Source organism: Vidua macroura, chromosome 11 (assembly GCF_024509145.1).
Source record: "Vidua macroura isolate BioBank_ID:100142 chromosome 11, ASM2450914v1, whole genome shotgun sequence".
NCBI classification, from domain to species: domain Eukaryota; kingdom Metazoa; phylum Chordata; class Aves; order Passeriformes; family Viduidae; genus Vidua; species Vidua macroura.
The window spans coordinates 14,591,765-14,601,779 of NC_071581.1; the positions used below are offsets into that span (position 1 = coordinate 14,591,765).

General features: G+C 45.4%; 2 long non-coding RNA genes across 2 annotated transcripts; both read left to right on the forward strand.

Moving 5' to 3' along the window:
• Positions 1-4,312: 4,312 nt before the first annotated feature.
• LOC128812903 (uncharacterized) lies at positions 4,313-5,799 on the forward strand. Its single transcript, XR_008438875.1, has 3 exons — positions 4,313-4,456; positions 5,125-5,297; positions 5,384-5,799. It is a non-coding gene; the product is annotated as an uncharacterized LOC128812903 (long non-coding RNA).
• Positions 5,800-7,024: 1,225 nt separating this feature from the next.
• LOC128812553 (uncharacterized) lies at positions 7,025-7,814 on the forward strand. The gene is made up of 2 exons (XR_008438766.1): positions 7,025-7,099; positions 7,364-7,814. It is a non-coding gene; the product is annotated as an uncharacterized LOC128812553 (long non-coding RNA).
• The last annotated feature ends 2,201 nt before the right edge of the window (positions 7,815-10,015 follow it).

Consider the following 10,015-nt stretch of genomic DNA (forward strand, 5'->3'; position numbering starts at 1 on the left):
GAAGTCTCATTCTCAGTGAGAGTAATCAAGCACCTCCCTGGCAGAGGCACGAAGTGACTGTTCACATGCTGAAGCATCATGCCAGCTCCATGTCAGCAGAGCTGCCTCCCCAGCTCCCTCCAGCCACCCACCCACAATATTGTCCACATTAAGGGCTTTGGCACAACAGGCCAGGCCCCCACAGAGACACACCAGCCTTGGTGCCAGCCCAGTGGTGACCATGCCTGGCTGGGACAGTGTGAAGTTACTGCCTCTCCAATGCAGAACTTCCTCACCACCTCCCAACATGAAGCCTGTCCCCAGCTTGCCCCCAGCACTGACAGACAAAGGGCTGAAATGCAGCATTAATTGCAGTGGTGAGCAACGAGGTCCTAAAGCAGCTTTTAGATCCTTGCAGTGATCTAAAGGAGTCAGAGACAGGAGAGGCTGGAAGAAGACAGCACTAAGGAGATGTGGATTCAGGAGACCTGTAAGCAAAATACAGCTGCAGCTTAGAGGCTGCAAGAGAAAATGTAGGGCAATGAATGTATAGAGTCAAAGCAACTTGAACATTGATCAAAAGTACAGAGAAAGCAGCAGGGAGATGGGGAAATAATAGAAACTTTAATTCAGGATCCTACCTTCCAGTGCAATAAATATTAATGGAATAAGTTGGAGAAAGGGGAGGCCTCCTTGAGAAAGCAATAGCAAAAACACTGAGATTGATTTCCCATCAAAAAATGTTTGACAAAGTAAAATAATTAAGGGCTGAGAAATGAAACCTAATTTTAGGAGGGTGATAGGCAGGATAAATGGATTTCCAAAGAACCAACAATCAAAGCTTTTGAGCTCACTTCAAGCCCACCAATGCTGGTTTGAATGAAAGTTCCCAGCACGACAGCAGGCTGTGCCCTTCAAGCACTCTCTGTCCCAAGGGTTTCTCCTGCCATTCCAGAACCAAACAAAACATGTTTTTACCCTCAAGGCTTTGTAGGACCATAAAACTTGGACCCATTTACAGAAATCACTTGCACTCCACTTCCACACATTGACACTGCCCCCACCTCCCTTCCCACAGTGCTCACATGGGCCACCGGAAACTATTCCTGTTCACCATCAGTTCCTCTGGCAGAGAAGGAACCTACAGATGCTGCTTCTTAGCTCAGCACATATCATACACATATTCTCAATAAAATAATTGCCCCCATCATACAAGCCTGAGGACTGTCACTCTTCCAGTTACCTTGGGCAGTTTGTGTCCAATTTACACAATATGTACAATTTTGTCTGAAGGCACCACTGAACATGGCACTGGATGTTTCTCTTTCAGAGAAGCTCATTGCCTGTCAAAAATTTCCTCCTGTTGATTCTCTGTGAGGCTGAGAGGAGAAACTGGGAGGTTTCTGCCTAGTTGTGTGGTTGATGATGCATCCTGTGAGGGACTTCAGGGGACTTCTACTGCCATCTATAACACTGAAGTGGTGAGTTCATGCAGGGCCTCAGGCCAACATTTTACTCCAATAAAGACTAGCTATTGCTTGGTAACTTCAGCTTCCCGAGGTCTGGAGATCACCAGTCTCCCACTGCCAGGAGCAGACCCCTCCTCTCAGTAGCCCTGATGGTCCTTCAATGAGCCAGAAAGCAAATCTCCTTCATCACTGCACCGCCCACCCCATCCAAACCTTGCTGAGCAGGCTCTGCTGCACCACGCACCGTGAGAGGAGCTCATCAAAGCAGCCTTTTAATTGCTAGAGTAACAACTTGGATGTACAAAAATGCCAGCGAAATTTGCATGACTAATTAAATAATTAAACACAGCCTGACAACCGAGGAACACAATCACGCATCCGAAAACCAAAACCACCTCTTAAGCATTGGAAGAAAGAAGGAAAGAAGGGATTCACTGCCCTGCGTGTCCTGTCAACAAGAGTTGCTGATGGGTTGTGCCTTTTTGATTACAGACCAAGCAGAAGCAACAGCATCCCCATTCTCTGATGAAGCCTTTGATCTCTGTCTAAAGAGTCGCTGAATCCTGGGCTCAAGCAAGTGGCTGCAGTGGAAAAGCAGCACTGAATCTGAACATGCTGCTGATGCTGGTGTAGCAGGGACTGAGTGCTGCAGGCAGCTCTGTGAAGACTCTGGGTAGGGTCTGCTAGCCCAGCCTTCCAGCATTGGAGGGGCTGCAAACCACAATGCTGGTCAGCCTTGGAGTGCTGGAAACCTGGTCAGGGAAAGGTCACACTTGTGTGTCAGCTCCCATGTGCCTCTCAAATTTAACCCCAGCCTTCAACAAAAGCCAATCCATTCCCTCCAGCCACACCTATCAGACCTAAAGGGTTAAACAATGTTGTTTTCCAGCAAGGAGAATGCAAACTATCCCTTGCTTTTTCCAGCAAATTTATAAAACCCACTTACAATATGAATATTGAATTGCATGGGCTAAAGGAGAATTTGAAAAGATTATTTCTCTATTACAGTTCAAGCCTTGATTTTGTAACCTTAGAGAGCAGAGTCCCTGAGACTCTACTGGGCTATGGCAGGATGCCTGAGTTGACAACACTGTGACCTGACAGAAGCCAGAATCTGACATACTTTAATTCTTCAAGAAAAAAACAGCATCAACACAGGTTTGAGGAAAGAGGGAGATGAGATGGGAAATCCAGCCCTAATGGAAAGGCCTGGGATGTTGCCAATATTTTACATTCTTCATGACACAGTTTGCTGCTGGCTCCATTGCCTGATGTGATTAGTCCAAGAAAAAATTGTCCACTGCCTTCCCAGCCCAGTGCTGTCCAGATGCTTCTTGCCTCATTCTCTGCCCACAGCCAGAATCCCTACAGTCACCAGAAGCCCTGCAAGCCCCCAGGGACCCATCCAGGAAGTGCATGATTCCTTTCCCCTGCATTTGGTGATATTATCTGGAAAAGCACTGGCATTATTTCAGTCCAGATCTTATTGACACAGATACCAAGGGGGAAAAAGGAAAAAAACATTCCTTTGAGAGGAAATGAAAAGCTCTAACATGTAGTTTAGTTCCAGAACAGACCTGCTAAATGCTTGCACATCACAGCATAGCCTTTCTGGCCACTTAAAGAGCAAAGAAATTCCTCCCCATCCTCAGCTCCTCACAAACCTGGCACCAGGTTCATAGAAACTTTTTCTGAGTTGCCATGGTCCAGCAAGTGCAAAACCTCTATACAACCAACCTTGCGTATGTTTCCACCTTGTTTATGTAAAGTGATTAGTGACAAACCCATAAAATCTGGGGTGTGGACCAAAATAACTGGATGAGAGCATCCCAGGGCTCCACTGGAGCACCTGTACTGTGCACACCAAAGGTAGAGCAGCTCCTTACCACTGAAAGCTGAGAATCAAGCCACAGAACCACACTGATTTCTCCCAAACCATCTTCCCTGGGCTGGCTGAGGAATGCCAAGTGCCAACACTGAGCCCACTGTGCTGCTCTGAGGCTGGGGTTTGCATGGCCAGGGTGATCCAAAGCAAGAATAGATCCTCCAAATGGCAGTGCTGCTATAAACAGGGATGCTGTCTTGGCTTGCCTCTTTGCTAGCTGTGCAAATTATTTCTGGGCAGCAGAAGCGTAAGTAAATAGACGAGAAGCACATGAGAGGATATATTTCTCTAATTTACTCAAGTCACTGAGAAGCACCAGGGCAATTTTTAAAAACTGCTCACCGCTTGGGAGGTTAAACTCTGTCAGTTTCTAAAAAATTTATTATTTCTGGCTGTAATTACAAATCTGAGCAAGAGACTATCTAGAAAAGCAGATCCATTTAGCCTCTGTAGTAGAAGTATACTGGGGACTCAGAGCACATATTGGGGACCCAGAGGAACAGAGTTACTGTATTATCCATAATTCAGACCTTCTCCAGATATCCAAGCCCACAAGTCAAAAAATGCAAAAAGACATCCAGAATCTGGCCCAGAGAAACAAGTTTCCTTCATATGCACAGCACTGGCACAAGAAGAATTCTTGTTCGCTGAATACTTGTGAAAAACACTGCTCATTTTTCATGTCTATGAGCAATTTCATAAAGTTGGTCTCAGAAGCCCATGTTGCAAAAAGCAGGACCCTTTCAGGCAGGCAGAATTCCCTGATGCAGGCCCAAGCAATACTCTGCCTTCAGCCTTTATTACATCATTTTGTTGATTTGCAAAGCTCATAAACACAGACCCATCTTCAGGCTCCTGCATAATTTAACCATTTGTCACACCAGTGATGTCAGAGCTGGGATGGGCTAAGGGTACAGGGACGTGTAGAGAAGAGATACAGCCACAAAGGTGATGATTGTTACGTTAATAATTAGCATCTGTTGCCATCAGAGCTTGTAAGCAAGATCCAAGCAAGGGAGGAAAATGCTGTGCCAACATCTCCATTGGGTTTGTGGCTGATCACTGGATCCAGCTTCCCACCACCTGGAGGGACTAGTGAAGGCTCTTGGATCCACTGAAAATTGTGGGTCCAGAGCAGGGACATATTGCACATCTGGCAATAGGAGCTCCATCATTTTCCTTGCCAAATGAATCCCAGAGAATTTGCTTAGACCTAATCCACAAACCTGTTTTGAAAACCAGAGAAAAAGACCACACCACAATGAAACCTCATGTTTCTTGTACTGGAAAAGCACTTTACTCCCAAAAGATAGAACTAAACATAGCCTGCACTGGCTCCTGAAGAAAACCTCCCTCAGTTGATTCACCAACTGATGTGCGCATTTGCTTGTGTGCAAAAAAAGCATTTTTCAGGCTGTCACACACTTGTGAGGGATTTCCAGCACTGGAAGTTACCCTGCCTAAGAGATGGGCTCCAGGACACAGTTATGCTCCTGCCACTTCAGGGGATGATGTTTTTCCCCAGCACCTTGATAAACTCTGTTCTACCACCACATGACACAGCTCGGAAGCTGAGCTGGGCAGAGGCTTTTCCAGGGCCCCAGGCACACGCTGGTCACATCCCCCTGCTGCCTGACTAAAGAGAGGAGATGAATAGCAACACTCCTGTCATGGCCCTCTCTGGCGTTTCAACGAGCACCTAATGAATATCTCACTGAATCTTGGAAAAAGCACTCTGGAGTCACCTTCACTAACTGCAATCCTCTTCCATCTTGGTGGTCTCCTGACCAGCTCCAGCTGTGAAGGTGCTGTTCCCCTGCAGCCAGCCCTGTCCCCAGCACCTCTTCCCTCTGCCAACGGAGCAGCGCCAGGCAGGAGGTTTGCAGAGAAACCAGGAGTTCCAAAGCGTAATCCCGAACAGATGGCAGCTGTAGCCATGCAGCCTCAGAAGGGCACTTTTAAAAGTAAATAGCAACAAATGTTTTGGTGTGTAATGCGTTGAAATCTTGATCTCACACAGAGCTTATTTTCTTTTTTTTTCCTCTCCCAGCAGTGGCAAATGGCTGAGGACAAATGCTGCTGAAAAGAATGGAGAAAGAAAAACCTCAATCAATTAAATGTTTTAGAAACAATTGTGTTTCAAAATCAACAAGAAGAATTCATGAAAATCAATCCTAATTCAAGAGGGCTGTACTGATTTGCTCATCTTTCCCTTTCCCTGCCTAAGCAACCAAAGCAATAAAAATGATAGCTCCATCTCGGGCAAGGAAGCAATTGAAACTTCAAAAACATTCAACATCAGCTGATGAAGCTTGATGCAGTCTCCACGGCCTGAAAGCTAAATATTCTGCAAGAGAAGCAATGTACCAGGCAGATGAGTGGGAGTTTCAGATAACTCCTACCCCTTCAGCTTGTTTCTCTCAATAAAGCCAAGCAAACCAAGGTAAGATTGTCCTGTCACAGGGGAAAAGCAAAAGTGTTTGTATCAGCAAAGGCACTGCACAGACTGGAGCTGCCTCAGTTGCTCTTTGCCAGTAGGAAACAACAGCTCTGCTCTCACATGGTGCCCACCCAGGGCCACCACCACAGGGACATCAACTGGGAAAATCTCCTGGCAAGCAAAACTAGGACTTGCAAAGCAGATCCTGATGCACCTTCCTGAAATGCCACAGCCATGGGAACATGGGCAGCATGCCACAAACCTGCAGCTCTTAATCTCATCAAACCAAGTGATCCCAGAAGAAACACCTCTTGGGAAACCCAAAGAAGAGGCCTTGGGCACCTCCTGCTCCCTAAATCTGGCCCCAAAGCAGTGTCACATAAGAAAAAGCATTTTTCAGGCTGTCACACTGGCATGGAGGGTGGCTGGGGGATTGCTACAAAGTGTGTTCATATTGCTCCAAATAATGGCTGCTTTTCCAAAATCTCCCACTCAAACATAGGGTGGGAAAACACATCCCCCTGTCAGGATCTGCTCTGCTCTAAGTTGAAGGCACATAAGCACAATTCTTGCAGCACCCAGCCTTGTGCAAATAAACTGTGTCCAACCACCTTCAGAGAGCTTCCTGGCAGTGCAGAGAGCAAGCAAAGCCAGAGCAGGGAACCCGCACCCACAGGCTCACGTCACCTCACCTTGGCACCTCCAACAGCAGCTACTGAGTTTTGTCTTGAGACAAGCAAACGCAGACAAAAGTGGGGGTTAAAAGGTATTTGGAAGACAAAACTTCCTCATCAGCAAGGACATGCTCCCAAAGGAGGGTTTCTCTTTAACAGGCACCGACAGCACCCTGTGTCATTGCATGGCAAGATCTGAAATAGTTACTCACAGTGGAGACTGTTTATCTGTGACTCACAGACATCTTCCCAGCTACCCCCATGCTCTCTAAAAGGGAGCAGGAATTTGAGCAAGAAAAAAACCCTGGGAATAGCAGTGTGGAATGAAATGAGGAAAGAGAGTTAAGAGAGAAGGAGAAAAAATCTGGAGACAAAACAGGAAGAAAAGAGGAAATGTAAAACATGGTCTCAAGAAGGCTTTCAGAAACCTGAGATTTTTACAGATTCAGATTTTCTTCAGAGAAGGCTTTTTCACTTTTTTCTAGAAAGTAATGAATTTTGTTAGACTTCCATCTGCCCTATACAATCACAAAAGTTATTCAGACACACTTCATTGTTCTTCCCATGTGTCTAGTGGAACAAGACGGAGATTTTAGAAGGGAGACAGTAGGGACCTACAAGTCCTGCTATGGTCATAACCCAAGGAACTTAGGTATCATTTGATAACTCTGTATATACTTAAGGATTCAGTGCCCTGTTCTTCTGTTCCCTGCAATGTTCCCTGTTACTGCAACTTGAGCAAATGCTTGAGGACTTGGGATGTATTTATCCATAGCACTGTAAAATAAATTGTGAAAAGGATTTTCACAAATCAGCTGCTTTCCAGATGGCACCCAGGATTTGGGGTCCTCTCCTCTTTGTGACGCTCCTGATAGTAATGCACGACCTAATTTCCTTTTTGTCTTATATTGCACAGGAAAACACACTGAAGTTTCACTGTGGCTAAGCAGAGACCAGGACCTGAGAGTAATGCATGGGGCTGAAGTTCTTACGTGGAAAGAGAAAAACAGGCAGAGATTTGTGCTTTACCAGCCCCTGTCTTGGACCAGCCCAGCAACACAAGCATGTGTTTGTGCTGCTGTTCAGTGCTGCCATCACCCAGCAACCAGGGAAGCCACTTGCTCATCAGAGACGGCTCAGGATGGTGACCAAGTACCACAAGAACCCCTCCTGGGCTCCTCCTGGAATGGTGTGATCAAGGGGTGCACCACTGTGCAGCCTTACCATGATTTGATCATTCCAAAAATCCTCTGGCTCGTCAGGGCACACAGGAATGGAGGGTGAGCCCAGGAACCCACTCACCCAGCAGCCCAGCCACACTGCAAGCAGATTTTTCTTTCCTCAAATATATCCATTATATCTCTTCATTTAGCTGGGATTCACTGAGACTGATTTCCTATAGAGTTGGTTAGGAGGTTAAAACTGTATTTATTCCCAAGCCAGCCAGCCAGTATGACCCATTTGCTACAATGGATAGAGGAAATAAATGACCTCCCTACTTTTTTATGTCAAAACTGCCCAGGATATATCCTCAGTTCATTGCTGGACTTTGGTTTGATTATTTTGTAATCACATGCTAAAGTAGACAGTGTGGGGGAGGCACATTTTATTTGCTTGATAACATTTGTAGTGCTGAGCTGTCAGAGACCCCTCCTGAACCATCCTCCTCCTGCCAGGAGTACAGGTGGCATTCCAAAATGTGCCTCTGGTGTTCAGCTTGTGTAGGTCAGGGCTGTCTTGGGAGAGAAGAGGTCTACAGCTGTCACATGAACCACCAAACCCTCTACAACCACTGATTATCATCAGGAAGAAAAAATAACTGCTAAGATCCTTTCTTTCTTAGCAAAAACACATTTTAATTCTACCTTGGCATTAGCCTGTTGAAGGAGGTGGGCTTACATACAGCCAGAATTTTCTCTCTTCCAAACAACTCCAGCTCTGCAGGAGGTCACTTTTTTTTTTGACTCTTGGTGTCTCATTCTTGTCTTGTAGCCAATTTTCCACACAATAAATCCACCTTAGACCATCTCTTCCCTTAATACTCATCTCTACTTCTCCAAATCGCGAGACAAATTCTAAGGTGCTTCCTCATTTGATTTGCTGGAGTAGAACTTATTTGTGGGGTATGGAGTGAGTAAGAGTGAAGTAAGGATATTTGCAATTTAACCTAGTATCTGTGCATTTCATTAATCCTTCCTCCATCAACAGGGTAAGTCCTACCACATTCATCTTCAGTACTTAAAAAACCCTTCTCATTGACCTACTTTGTTCTTCACATCAAGTAAAGAAAAAGAGAGAGGGTAGAAAGATATACCATCCTTATGTGTATGCTAATGTGTCATCTGCTTTTTCCAAAGGTTTAAAAAAATCAACAAGATATTAATAACTTATATTTACATATCTGTTCATCCCAAAAAAGAACACCAAACTATCAGACTACCTATGTCTCATGTCACCTCCTGCCATAAAGTGGAATAGGACAAGTGTTTAAAAATTTAGTGTAATTGTTTTCCAGCAGTAAATGAGGTGAAGAAAAGAATACAACAGTCCATGAATTTGAGAAAGCAAGAGGTAGCCAGCTTAATATTCATGTGAACTATCAGTGCAGGTTGCCAGAGATCCCACCCCAGCACACAAACCTCCTGGACACAATTTTGTTAGGAGATCAGGGAATTCATGCAGTACATTTGAAAAACTCTTCTTCAGCCACAGAATAAGCATTTCAGCCAATTTTTGGATCTTCTGGTCCAGGCAACAATGAAATATATCTCAGACAAGCTGGACTACTACAGAAATTGAATGCCTCATGCTATGACAATGCATTTCTCAACATTTTAGTCATTAATGTAGAAGTCTCTTGAGGTGGCCAGATGCTCAGTTTCTGACATCACCAAAGTTAAGGGGAGTTTCACTGCTGCCTGGTGAAGCCATAAGAAAGAGCCAACAGTAGCTCCCAGGGCAACACCCTGCTGTTGGCAATTTTCATGGTATTTGCTGGCCACAGCCAAACTCAGTAGGCAAGGATGGCACACCGCAGCAGACTGATGAGCTGCCCAGCCCAGCCTCCTTGATTCTCTCTAAGGCCAGTGGAGGCTGCATTAGGAGGGATAGAGCACTGCAGCCTCTCCTCCTGCACTCATGCTCCTGACAGTCTGTCACCTGGGGACAGCTTTAGCCAGAGGCAGTAATTTTCTGTATTTAATAACCTTTGATGGATCTTTTCTACATGACGGTTTTCTTCTGCTTTTTGAACCTGGATCAGGTTTAGCATCCAGCCAATATTTTGATATTAATTGAGTACACTGATCCTCCAAATACAGAGTTTGCTTCAGGTACTGTTTCGTTCTTGCCCGAGATGTCATTTCCCCCAACATGACCTTCTCAGAATACCACTGCCTGTTTTGCATGTACAGAATTTGTTCTCCCACATCCCCTCCCAGTGAAAGCAAGTCCTTGTCTTAGGGCATTGTGAGGGATGCTCACGAAGGTTAGCTTCAGCCAAGGACAGCCAGTCTGTAGGCTCTCTTCAAAATCAGAGGTGAGAGATGATTCCTGTTATTCATCCTCC